Below are 14,442 nucleotides of genomic sequence, written 5' to 3' on the forward strand. Positions count from 1 at the left end.
AAGTGGGAGTTATTAAGTAATATGATTAATTGAACTTAAATTTATCATGAACTTAGTACCTGATAGTATCTTGCTTGTCTATGTTGATTGTAGATAGATGGCCCGTGCTGTTGTTCCATTGAATTTTAATGCATTCCTTGAGAAAGCAAAGTTGAAAGATGATGGTAGCAATTACACGGACTAGGTCCGTAACTTGAGGATTATCCTCATTGCTGCATAGAAGAATTACGTCCTGGAAGCACCGTTGGGTGCCAGGCCTGTTGCAGATGCAACTGACGACGTTAAGAACGTCTGGCAAAGCAAAGCTGATGACTACTCGATAGTTCAGTGTGTGTGACGCCCTCGATTCAATCGTACACTAATCATACACGCAAATGTGTACGATCAAGATCAAGGACTCGCGAGAAGATATCACAACACAACTCTAGACACAAATTAAAATAATACAAGCTTTATATTACAAGCCAGGGGCCTCGAGGGCTCGAATACATAAGCTTGAAAACACAAGAGTCAGCGGAAGCAACAATATCTCAGTACAGACATGAGTTAGACAAGTTTGCCTTAAGAAGGCTAGCACAAAAGCAACATCGATCGAAAAGGCAAGGCCTCCTACCTGGGAGCCTCCTAACTACTCCAAGTCGTCAGCGGTCGTCCCGTAGTAGTAGGCATCCTCCAGGTAGTAGTAGTCATCAGTGGCGTCGTCTGGCTCCTGGGATCCGTCATCTGGTCTCAACAATCGGGTATGGGGGAAAAGAAGTAGCAAAGCAACCGTGAGTACTCATCCAAAGTACTCGCAAGACTTACATCAGATCTAAACTAAGTATATATCTGTATCAAAGGAATGGGTGGTATCTGTGGACTAAACTGCAGAATGCCAGAAGGGAAGGGGAAAGCCTAGCCTATCGAAGACTAGTATCTTTTGGAAACCACCATCTTGCAGCAACATGAGGGAGTAGAGTAGCATAAAGTGAAGTAGTAGAAGTGTTATCAACCTCGGCCAGAGATCCTTTCTCGACTCCCTGCGAGAAAGCAATCCCAGAGCCATACTATCCAGTTATCATCTCATATCCAAGTCTCATCACAATCCATTTCTCATCTCAATTCATTTCTCATCACAAGTATCCAGTTCTAGTTGTATCGATCGGGATACAACTCCAAGTGTCCGTTACCGTAGGACAGGCTATCGATAGATGTTTTCTTCCCTGCAGGGGTGCACCAACTTACCCACCACGCTCGATTAACTCCGGCCGGACACACTTTCCTGGGTCATGCCCGACCTCGGCCAAACAATACGCTACAACCCGACCTAGGCTTAATAGAGAGGCCAGCACGCCGGACTAAACCAATGCCCCCAGGGGTCATGGGCCATCTCCCCGGGAACTCCTGCACGTTGCGTACGCGGCCGGTGAGCAGACCTAGCTACCTCCTTCAACAAGGTAGGTGCTTTCCAGTCCAACCCGGCGCGCGCCGCTCAGTCGCTGACGTCTATTAAGCTTTGGCTGATGTATACGATGCAGAACGTCCATACTATGCCCACATGATGGTTAGTGCTATCAGGCCAGAGGCCCCTCAGATCAAATATCCAAATCGTAGTGGATTAGGAACGCGCGGTAACGAGCAGAGACTCACGATCGATGTGACCCCGTCGCCCCGTCTCGAGTACTTGCGGCAAGGGCTAAGAATGCCCGGCCACGCCTCGTAAGTATCTCGCGGGCACCTTCCAGGTCAACCCGACTCCACATCACTCGCTAATTAAGCTCGCGCGGGTACCCCTCAGGGTCGACCGGTCTTTAGTAACATGGTTCAGTATAAAGTCATAGTAACCATAGTAACTATGTGTCTAACACCAAAGGGAAAACCCGAGGAATCACCCCCGGTAAATTCCAGTCGATATTATCATCAAGGTGAACGTAAGAGAATCCACCCTCGAGGTTCACGCTTGATGGGTTGCACGACAGAGCCGTAATGGAAGTGGTTAAGGAGGAAATCACCCTCGATGACCACGACCAGATAGCTACACTACAGAGATCTCATCAGGAGTGATGTATGAGGTTCCACCCTCGGCACTCGATGGTAACTCTGCAGAGTCGAGCAACAAAAGGGAAAAGTGATGTGCGGTGTCGGGGCCTGGACGTCGATCACGTTGATCGAGTCATCGAATATAAAGCGGGGCAACTGGAACAAGGTGGGGGTCTCTGATGGATCTCTAACCAACCTATCCTAAGCAGTTTAGGATAAGCAGGTAAGGTATGAAAGCAGGTAACAAAAACAGGCTATGCATCAGAATAGGATCATACATAAAGCAGTAAAAGTTTCTAATGCAAGCATAAGAGGGAAAGAAATGGGCGATATCGGAATGCTCAAGGGGGTTTGCTTGCCTGGTTGCTCTGGCAAGGAGCGGTCGTCGGGGATGTAGTCATACTCAGTCGCATCAACATCGGTCTCGGGGTCTATCAGAGAAGAAGAGGGGGGGGAGAGAAACAGTAAATACGGGGCAAACAAGCATCACAAAAAAAATAACAAGGCAAAACGCGGTGCCAGGGGTGACCTAACGCAGTACTAGGCGATACTGGCGAAGGGGGGGAAACATCCGGGAAAATATCCCCAGTGTTTCGCGTTTTCGGACAGATGAATCGGAGTAGGAAAGCTGCATGTTCGCTATGCTAGGGATGCGTGGCGGACGAACGGGCTGCGTAACCGGATTCGTCTCGTCGTTCTGAGCATCTTTCATGTACAAAGTATTTTCATCCGAGTTACGAATTATTTTATATTAATTTATTGAAGTTTTAAATGATTTTCTAAAATTACTGGAATTATCTTAAATTCGAAAATCACAATAGAAACACTAGTTGCACCCAGTGCAGTGCACCCACATCGCACCACCGAGGCTGATAGGTGGGTCAGATGGCTCAGTTGACCCAGTCAACAAAGACTGGTCAATAGGGTGAATAGTGCATGCATGGCCCGCATGTCAGTTTCCTAATAATTTCTAAACTGATTTTATTTAAGTTGAAAAGGTGGGACCCAAATGTCATAATAAACATATTAAACTAAATAAAAACTAATCCTAATCCTAATCTAACAGGGCCGGCCAGAGGCATAGCAAGCCTCACGCATGTGCACACATAGGCACCGCACAGGGCACTCGGCCATGGCTACGGCCAAAACCGAGGCCAGTGCATGAGCGGCCAGCAATGGCAAAAGCAAAGGGAGCAGCGGTTGTGGCTATGAGCAAGCAGCGGCAGCGCTAGCAGCAAGCAGCAATGGAGCAGCGAGCGAGGAGGATGGGGAATGGGGATTAGGGTTGTCTCGGCGCTCGGGGTGGATCTTATCCATCTTCAGGAGGAGCGGATGTCCGACACGGCGCCACCAGAGGCATGGATGGGCGCCACACCATCTCCATGAACAGAGAAAGGAGATGAAGGGGGAGTTGGGCTGGGCTGTGCATTGAGCATGTAGAGCCCAGTCCAACAGCGAGCCCTTTTCCTTTTCTTTCTTTTATTTCTGTTTCTCTTTTTCGATCACTGTTTTGCATTTAGTTTTGCCACTAAGTGACTTTAGTTAAAAGAGAAAATTAGCACATAAATATTAGGCAATATATTGAAGAGCCCCACAAAGTTTGAGGTCAAATGGAATTGTATTAATATTTGTTTATTTTGAAACAGGCTATTCTATTTGCTGCTGGACCAGTTATTATTTTTCTAGGAATTTATTTGTGAGTCAAATGAAGTTGGTTTCAACATGAAGATGATCAGGGGATTTTAGAAATTATTCAAACATTTTAGTTTTACTGCTCGAAGAAATAATTTATTCGTCTTATTTTAAATTTGAAAAAGGCTTTGATTTTTGGACAAGTGGCAAGCTGCATAGTAATCATGATGACATGGCCACCATTAGGGGAGATTACTGTAGCATGATTCTCGGGGTGTTACAGTGTGCCATGCTTTACGTCTTAGAACCGAGACTTGATTCAACTGGGAGTTAATCTTCCGGATGATAGCGTCATTGATAGAATTCTTCAATCACTGCCACTAAGCTACAAGAGCTTCGTGATGAACTATAACATGCAAGGGATGGATAAGATGATTCCCGAGCTCTTCGCAATGTTAAAGACTGCGGAGGTAGAAATCAAGAAGGAGCATCAAGTGTTGATGGTCAATAAGACCGCCAGTTTCAAGAAAAAGGGCAAAGGGAAGAAGAAGGGGAACTTCAAGAAGAACAACAAGCAAGTTGCTGCTCAAGAGAAGAAACCCAAGTATGGACCTAAGCCTGAGACCGAGTGCTTCTACTGCAAGCAGACTGGTCACTGGAAGCGGAACTGCCCCAAGTATTTGGCGGATAAAAAGGATGGCAAGGTGAACAAAGGTATATGCGATGTACATGTTATTGATGTGTACCATACCAGAGCTCGGAGTAGCACCTGGGTATTTGATACTGGTTCTGTTGCTAATATTTGTAACTCAAAACAGGAACTACGGATTAAGCGAACACTGGCCAAGGACGAGGTAACGATGCGCGTGGGAAACGGTTCCAAAGTTGATGTGATCGCCTTCGACACGCTACCTCTACATCTACCTTCAGGATTAGTATTAGACGTAAATAATTGTTATTTGGTGCCAGCGTTGAGCATGAACATTATATCTGGATCTTGTTTGATGTGAGACAGTTATTCATTTAAATCAGAGAATAATGGTTGTTCTATTTATATGAGTAATATCTTCTATGGTCATGCACCCTTGAAGAGTGGTCTATTTTTTTATGAATCTCGATAATAGTGATACACATATTCATAATGTTGAAGCCAAAAGATGCAGAGTTGATAATGATAGTGCAACTTATTTGTGGCACTGCCGTTTTGGTCATATCGGTGTAAAGCGCATGAAGAAACTCCATACCGATGGACTTTTGGAACCACTTGATTAAGAATCACTTGGTACTTGCGAACCGTGCCTCATGGGCAAGATGACTAAAACGCCATTCTCCGATACTATGGAGAGAGCAACATATTTGTTAGAAATCATACATACAGATGTATGTGGTCCGATGAATGTTGAGGCTCGCGGCGGATATCGTTATTTTCTCACCTTCACAGACGATTTGAGCAGATATGGGTATATCTACTTAATGAAACATAAGTCTGAAACATTTGAAAAGTTCAAAGAATTTCAGAAGTGAAGTTGAAAATCATTGTAACAAGAAAAAAAAGTTTCTACTATCTGATCGTGGAGGAGAATATTTGGGTTATGAGTTTGGTCTACATTTGAAACAATGCATAATAGTTTTGCAACTCACGCCACCCGGAACACCACAGCGTAATGGTGTGTCCGAACGTCATAATCGTACTTTACTAGATATGGTGCGATCTATGATGTCTCTTACTGATTTACCGCTATCGTTTTAGGGTTATGCTTTAGAGACGGCTGCATTCACGTTAAATAGGGCACCATCAAAATCTGTTGAGACGACGCCTTATGAACTGTGGTTTGGCAAGAAACCAAAGTTGTCGTTTCTTAAAGTTTGGGGCTGCGATGCTTATGTGAAAAAGCTTCAACCTGATAAGCTCGAACCCAAATCGGAGAAATGTGTCTTCATAGGATACCCAAAGGAGACTATTGGGTACACCTTCCATCACAGATCCGAAGGCAAGACATTCGTTGCTAAGAATGGATCCATTCTAGAGAAGGAGTTTCTCTCGAAAGAAGTGAGTGGGAGGAAAGTAGAACTTGATGAGGTAACTGTACCTGCTCCCTTATTGGAAAGTAGTTCATCACAGAAACCGGTTCCTGTGACGCCTACACCAATTAGTGAGGAATTTAATGATGATGATCATGGAACTTTAGATCAAGTTGTTACTGAATCTCGTAGGTCAACCAGAGTAAGATCCGCACCATAGTGGTACGGTAATCTTGTTCTGGAGGTTATGTTACTAGACCATGACGAACCTACGAACTATGAAGAAGCGATGGTGAGCCCAGATTGCGCAAAATGGCTTGAGGCCCTGAAATCTGAGATGGGATCCATGCATGAGAACAAAGTGTGGACTTTGGTTGACTTTCCCGTTGATCGGCAAGCCATTGAGAATAAATGGATCTTCAAGAAGAAGACTGACGCTGACGGTAATGTTACTGTCTATAAAGATCGACTTGTTGCAAAAGGTTTTCGACAAGTTCAAGGGATTGACTACGATGAGACTTTCTCACCCATAGCGATGCTTAAGTCTGTCCGAATCATGTTAGCAATTGCCGCATTTTATGATTACGAAATTTGGCAAATGGATGTAAAAACTGCATTCTTGAATGAATTTCTGGAAGAAGAGTTGTATATGATGCAACCGGAAGGTTTTGTCGATCCAAAGGGAGCTAACAAAGTGTGCAAGCTCCAGCGATCCATTTATGGACTGGTGCAAGCATCTCAGAGTTGGAATAAACGCTTTGATAGTGTGATCAAAGCATTTGGTTTTGTACAGACTTTTGGAGAAGCCTGTATTTACAAGAAAGTGAGTGGGAGCTCTGTAGCATTTCTGATATTATATGTGGATGACATATTGTTGATTGGAAATAATATAGAATTTCTGGATAGCATAAAGGGATACTTGAATAAAAGTTTTTCAATGAAAGACCTCGGTGAAGCTGCTTATATATTGGGCATCAAGATCTATAGAGATAGATCAAGACACTTAATTGGACTTTCACAGAGCACATACCTTGACAAAGTTTTGAAGATGTTCAAAATGGATCAAGCAAAGAAAGGGTTCTTGCCTGTGTTACAAGGTGTGAAATTGAGTAAGACTCAATGCCCGACCACTACAGAAGATAGAGAGAAGATGAAAGATGTTCCCTATGCTTCAGCCATAGGCTCTATCATGTATGCAATGCTGTGTACCAGACCTGATGTGTGCCTTGCTATAAGTCTAGCAGGGAGGTACCAAAATAATCCAGGAGTGGATCACTGATGGAGTCATGTACCTAGGGTAGGGTCACAGACCTGATCTAAGTACCCTGCCCAAGGACATCCTTAGAAGAGATCACCTTACAGTCGACCTACGAGGGACTCACTCGACTGACTTGAAGGACTCGACCACGAAGACTCACTCGACCACCAGAAGGTCAAGAGGCACTCTGCACTGCAACGGTCTGTAATTAAGTAGACTTTATGATAGTAAAGACACTTTATGTGGGGCGTTACCAGTAACGCCCCGGACTTAACGCACCTTAAAACCCTCTCCTACGTGGGCTGGCTGGGGTCCTGGCGCACTCTATATAAGCCACCCCCCTCCACAGGTAGAAGGGTTCGGCACCCTGTAACTCATATACACATAATCCACTCGACCGCCTCCGGGCTCCGAGACGTAGGGCTTTTACTTCCTCCGAGAAGGGCCTGAACTCGTACATCTCTTGTGTTTACAACCTCTCCATAGCTAGGACCTTGCCTCTCCATACCTACCCCCACTCTACTGTCAGACTTAGATCCACGACAGTTGGCGCCCACCGTGGGGCAGGTGTTTTAGCGATTTTGTGGAGAAGTTGCGATTCTTCCGAGTACTTTCATCATGGTGGTTGCTGGAGTTTTGGTCGAGGGTCGAGAGATCCGTCTCGGTGCTCTCACCTTCGTCGCCGACGACTCCGCCTGGCTCCAGGAGGCTCCACTCGACGTCGATGCGCTCCCCGTCCGCGGTGCAACGCATTTTCGCGCATGTGTCCGTGGCGTTCTGCTGCGGCAACCGTCGACCCCGTATCGGTCGACTCCCCCATCGGCCACCCTCCCGGTCTCCCGCCAGCGTAAGCGCTCGGGCCGGTCGAGGCTTCAGCGGTGGGTGAGGCACGCGGTGGCTCGTCAGACGGCCACCACCCAAGTCGCGGCGATCGAGCCCGACGAATCTCTCTACGGCCTGTTCGATCTGTCGACTGGCTCCGTAGAGACTGCATCCGAGTGCGATAGCAGTGATCCAGCGGCGGAAATCCTGATGGTCGACGGGCCCCGCAGTCCCCCTGGCTTCGCCCGTGATGGTGGGGCAGGCGACGAAGGCGACCCCGCACGAGACCACAAAGAGTACCAGCCCGAGCCACTCGACTCTCTGCAAAGAGAGGAACTTCGCCGCAGGAACGTGGATGCCCTGCATACTCCCATCGCAGGAGAAACCCCTGAGGCTCGCGCCTTGGAGGAGGCACGTTTGGCCAACTTGGCCGAACGCGCTCGCTTGGAGAATCTTCAGCGAGCACTCGACGAGCACGCGCGGCAACGAGTTCCCGATGCCAGTCGACGTCAACTCTTCCCGCCGACTCAGGTATATCGAACCCCAATCCAGAATTTAGCAGCTGCGACCCGTATAGCAGAGTCCATCCAGCCCTCTCAGTCGGAAGCTGGCAGCGGCTTGATGCAGATCAGGGATCTGCTCCGGGCAGCAGGAGATCAGAATTCAGCCGTGTCGCAGTCGCGCAACAGAATTCATAGTCGATCCGTCGCTGCGAATACGGTTCAGTCGGCTCACAGTCCCAGATCGCCTCCGCGGCGTGAAGGACGCGAGAATCGGCGAGACCAATATGGAGACCAACACGACCGAGATGATAGGCGTCGAGTGCCCACTTCCCCTCCGAGGGGTGGGTCCTACGCTCCTCGTCAGCAAGATGACAGACGTCAGTTCAGTATGGGGCGAAGAGTTCTAGTCGACCCCAGAGAACCAGGCTTCGACGCGCGATCCATTATCGTGCAAGGCTTGGTCGACCGGAACAGAGCCCATCGAGGTGGACCCGACAGAGATGCGCCCACGAGCAGTCGAGTGCATGTTTCTGGTCCGGAATGTTTCAGCAGAGCTATCAGAGCCGCAGTGATCCCTCCCAATTTCAGGTTGGCAACAGGAGTCAGCAAGTTCACTGGTGAGTCTAAGCCTGAAACTTGGCTTGAGGACTACCGAGTGGCGGTTCAGATCGGTGGTGGGAATGACGAGGTGGCCATGAAGCATTTGCCCCTCATGCTGGAAGGTTCTGCCAGAGCCTGGTTGACTCAGTTACCTCCTAGCAGCATTTACACTTGGGAAGATCTGTCCCGAGTGTTCGTCAGAACGTTTGAAGGAACTTGCAAGCGACTGGCTGGATTGACGGAGCTGCAAGTCTGCATGCAGAAGACCAATGAGACTCTCAGGGAGTATATTCAGAGGTGGATCACTTTGCACCATACTGTGGAGAATGTGTCTGATCATCAGGCAGTCTGCGCCTTCAAGGATGGTGTCAAGAACAGAGAATTGAGTTTGAAATTTGGTCGAACCGGTGACATGACCTTGAGTCGGATGATGGAAATTGCTACCAAGTACGCCAACGGCGAAGAAGAAGACCGACTCCGAAGCGGCAAGCACAAGCCGAGTCAGTCGGAGAAGGGAAACACCAGTCGGAAACAGAAGCGGAAGGCTGAACCGGCAGCTCCTGGAGAGGCTCTGGCCGTGACTCAGGGAAAGTTTAAAGGGAAACCAAAAGGATCCTGGAACCCTAAGAAGGTAAAGGATAAAGAAGGGAATGACGTGATGGATATGCCGTGTCACATCCACACGAAGAAAGACGAAGAGGGGAATATCATTTACCCAAAGCATACCACTCGCCAATGTCGACTCCTGATCCAGCAGTTTCAAGGAAAACAGTCTAAAGACAAGGAAAAGGAGTCGGACAAGGCCGAAGGCAAGGAGGACAGTGAGGAAGGATATCCGCATATCAACTCCACTCTGATGATCTTTGCAGATGCGGAAAGCAAGAGTCGATTGCAAGTCATTAACCATGAGGTGAACATGGTTACCCCAGCAAAAGCAAATTATTTGAGATGGTCCCAAACACCCATCACATTCGACCAATCTGATCACCCGACTCATATTGCCACCCCTGGGAGGCAAGCTTTGGTGGTCGATCCAGTTGTCGAAGGCACTCGATTGACAAAAGTGCTGATGGACGGTGGTAGTGGGCTGAATTTGTTGTATGCAGACACACTGAAAGGAATGGGCATTCCGATGTCCCGACTGAGCACCAGTAACATGAGCTTTCATGGAGTTATACCAGGGAAGAAAGCCGAGTCACTCGGCCAAATAGCTCTGGACGTGGTGTTTGGTGATTCGAAACATTTTCGCAAAGAGAAGTTGACGTTTGAGGTCGTGGATTTTCAGAGTGCATATCATGCCATATTGGGGAGACCAGCTTATGCACGGTTCATGGCTCGACCATGTTACGTGTACCTCAAATTGAAGATGCCCGGCCCCAAAGGAGTGATCACTGTCACCGGCGATCGGAAAAAGGCAGAAGAGTGCTTTCAGAAGGGCTCAAAGATTGCCGACTCCCAGGTGACAGCGGTCGAGTTTGAAGAATACAAACAAAATGCAGATCCGAGTGATTTGCTGCGATCCAAGAAACCCGCCACAGAATCTGCATTTCAGTCGTCCGGTGAGACGAAGCCTGTTCACATTCACCCGACCGACCCCGATGCAGCTCCGACCCACATCTCCACAACACTCGACCCGAAATAGGAAGAAGCGCTCATCCAGTTCCTCCGTGAGAACTGGGACATTTTTGCATGGAAGCCCGCTGACATGCCAGGTGTTCCCAGGGGACTGGCTGAGCATCGCCTAAGAGTCGACTCATCAGCAAAACCAGTCAAAGAGCATCTTCGGCGGTCCGCCGTCCAGAAGACAAAAGCCATTGGTGAGGAAGTGGCTCGACTGTTGGCGGCAGGATTTATCCGAGAGATATAACACTCCGAGTGGCTCGCTAATGTCGTCATGGTTCCTAAGAAGGACAAATCACTCCGAATGTGCATTGATTTCAAGCACATCAACCGGGCCTGCCCGAAAGATCATTTTCCTCTCCCTCGCATAGATCAAATTGTTGACTCGACCGCGGGATGCGAGAGATTGTCTTTTCTAGACGCCTACTCCGGGTACCACCAGATCCGTCTGTACGGACCCGACGAGGTAAAAACAGCTTTCATCACTCCATTCGGGTGCTTCTGCTATATCACCATGCCATTCGGCCTCAAGAATGCTGGAGCCACATTTATGCGAATGATTCAGAAGTGTCTACTCACTCAAATCAGTCGGAATGTGGAAGCGTATATGGATGATATCGTCGTCAAGTCACGAAAAGGTTCCGACCTGCTCGCTGACCTCGCCGAAACATTTGCCAACCTCAGAAGGTATGATATCAAGCTCAATCCATCAAAGTGCACATTCGGAGTTCCTGGTGGCAAGTTACTCGGTTTTCTCATTTCCGAGTGAGGGATCGACGCTAATCCAGAGAAGATCGGCACTATTCTCCGAATGAAACGCCCTGTGCGAGTGCACGATGTCCAGAAGCTTACTGGATGCTGGGCCGCATTAAGTCGATTCATCTCACGACTCGGTGAAAAGGCATTGCCTCTTTACCGACTGATGAAGAAGGCAGACAAGTTCGAGTGGACTCCAGAAGCTGATGCAGCGTTTGCCGAGCTAAAAGCTCTGCTCTCCACCCAGCCGGTGCTTGTTGCTCCAGTCAGCAAAGAGCCTCTGTTGCTTTATATCACAGCCACAGGACAAGTCGTCAGTATTGTGCTTACGGTCGAGCGGGAAGAAGAAGGAAAAGCTTTCAAAGTTCAGCGCCCAGTGTATTATTTGTCTGAAGTCTTGACTCCATCCAAGCAGAGATATCCTCATTATCAGAAGCTTGTGTATGGAATATACATGACCACAAAGAAGGTTGCTCATTATTTCTCTGATCATTCCATCACAGTCATCAGCGACGCTCCACTATCAGAGATTCTGCACAACAGAGATGCAACTGGTCGAGTGGCTAAATGGGCGATTGAACTTCTTCCCCTTGATATCAAGTTTGAGGCAAAGAAAGCCATTAAGTCCCAGGCAATAGCAGATTTCCTCGCCGAGTGGATTGAACAGCAGCAGCCGACTGAAGTTCACTCGGAGCATTGGACCATGTTTTTTGATGGCTCTAAGATGTTGAATGGTTCCGGTGCTGGGGTTGTCCTGGTTTCCCCCAGAGGAGATAAGCTCAGATATGTGCTCCAGATTCACTTTGATTCCTCCAACAATGAGGCAGAGTATGAGGCCCTCTTATACGGATTGCGCATGGCCATTTCACTCGGCGTCCGTCGCCTGATGGTCTATGGCGACTCAGATTTAGTGGTCAACCAAGTGATGAAGGAGTGGGACGTGAGAAGCCTAGCCATGACTGGATACTGCAGTGCAGTGAGGAAGCTGGAAAAGAAGTTCGAGGGGTTGGAGCTCCATCATATACCCCGACTGAAAAATCAAGCAGCTGATGATCTAGCAAAGATAGGTTCCAAGAGAGGAGCCATTCCGAGTGGTGTGTTCTTGGAGCATATACACACTCCGTCAGTCAAAGAAGATCCTTTCACCGAAGAAGCTCCACAGCCCAAGAGTGCCACAGATCCGACTGAGGTTGAAGTCCCAGCAGTGGTCGACTTGGTCATGGAGGTCTTGGTGGTCATTCCCGACTGGACAGTTCCGTATGTCGCATATATCCTGAGAAAAGAGCTCCCGGAGGATGAGGGAGAGGATCGACAGATCGTCCGTCGATCTAAAGCCTTTACCGTAATCAAAGGACAGCTATATAGAGAAAGCGCGACTGGAGTTGGTCAGAAGTGCATAACACCAGAAGAAGGTCGAATCATCCTTAATGATATCCACTCGGGAACCTGTGGTCATCATGCGTCCTCTCGGACCATCGTGGCCAAAGCATATCGAGCTGGATTTTACTGGCCAAAGGCGAATGAGATGGCAAAGGAAATAGTGGATAAGTGCGAGGGATGTCAGTTCTACTCGAATATGTCGCACAAGCCTGCATCAGCTCTGAAGACCATCCCACTCGTCTGGCCTTTCGCAGTATGGGGGTTGGACATGGTCGGTCCTTTGAGAACAGGGCGAAGTGGCTTCACGCATGTACTGGTGGCAGTCGACAAGTTCACCAAGTGGATTGAGGCTAAACCAATCAAGAACCTTGACGCCGGTGCTGCTGTTAGCTTCATCAGGGAACTGATATTCAGATATGGAGTCCCGCACAACATCATTACGGATAATGGGTCAAACTTTGACTCGGAGGAATTCAGGGATTTCTGCAACTCTCAAGGCACACGAGTCGACTACGCTTCAGTCGCCCATCCGCAGTCGAATGGACAAGCAGAGCGAGCCAATGGTCTGATTCTCAAGGGATTGAAACCCCGACTTATGCGTGATCTCAAGCATGCAGCTGGAGCTTGGGTCGACGAACTTCCCTCGGTGCTTTGGGGACTGCGGACCACACCTAATCGGTCGACCGGAAGAACTCCATTCTTCTTGGTCTACGGAGCTGAAGCAGTCTTGCCGAGTGATCTTCTCCACAATGCTCCTCGAGTTGAGATCTACAACGAAGCAGAAGCTGAACAAGCGCGGCAGGACGCAGTCGACCTTTTAGAGGAAGAAAGGGAGATGGCTCTGATCCGATCGACCATCTACCAACAAGATTTGCGTCGTTTCCACGCCAGAAATGTGAGGGGTCGAGCCTTCCAGGAAGGAGATTTAGTTCTCCGAGTGGATCAGAAGAAACCACACAAGCTTGCTCCTTCTTGGGAAGGACCCTTCATCGTCACCAAAGTTCTCCACAACGGGGCGTACCATCTTTACAACGTCGAACATAATATCGACGAGCCCCGAGCTTGGAACGCGGAACTACTCCGCCCATTTTACACTTAAGTTTATCACTCGGATGAGTTGCAATAAAGTACTTCTGTAGTTCATGGATCTCAAAATAATAGTGTCATAGTTCCTCCATAATTTTTGTCACTTTTTATTTTGTCCAATAAAATTTTCTCCTCAGTGGGTGACTTAGCCGCGAATCCGTTTCGCCTAAGTTTGTAAAAATCCTACCGAGTGGTGAGCCAGACTCCCACTCGGAGGCTTAGCTGCGAATCTGTTTCGCCTAGGATTAAATAAAATCCTATCGAGTGGTAAGCCAGACTTCCACTCGGAGGCTTAGCTGCAGTCCAAGTACTCGCCTAAGTGATGAAAATCCTACCGAGTGGTAAGCCAGACTTCCACTCGGAGGCTTAGCTGCAGTCCAAGTACTCGCCTAAGTTATAAAAATCCTACCGAGTGGTAAGCCAGACTTCCACTCGGAGGCTTAGCTGCAGTCCAAGTACTCGCCTAAGTGATGAAAATCCTACCGAGTGGTAAGCCAGACTTCCACTCGGAGGCTTAGCTGCAGTCCAAGTACTCGCCTAAGTGATGAAAATCCTACCGAGTGAAGAGCAAACCTCTCACTCGGGGGCTTAGCTGCAGCCCAGTGCTCGCCTAAGTTATCAAAATCCTACCGAGTGAAGAGCAAACCTCTCACTCGGGGGCTTAGCTGCAGCCCAGTGCTCGCCTAAGTTATCAAAATCCTACCGAGTGAAGAGCAAACCTCTCACTCGGGGGCTTAGCTGCAG

Source organism: Triticum dicoccoides, chromosome 2A, assembly GCF_002162155.2.
Source record: "Triticum dicoccoides isolate Atlit2015 ecotype Zavitan chromosome 2A, WEW_v2.0, whole genome shotgun sequence".
In the NCBI taxonomy this organism is placed as follows: Eukaryota; Viridiplantae; Streptophyta; class Magnoliopsida; order Poales; family Poaceae; genus Triticum; species Triticum dicoccoides.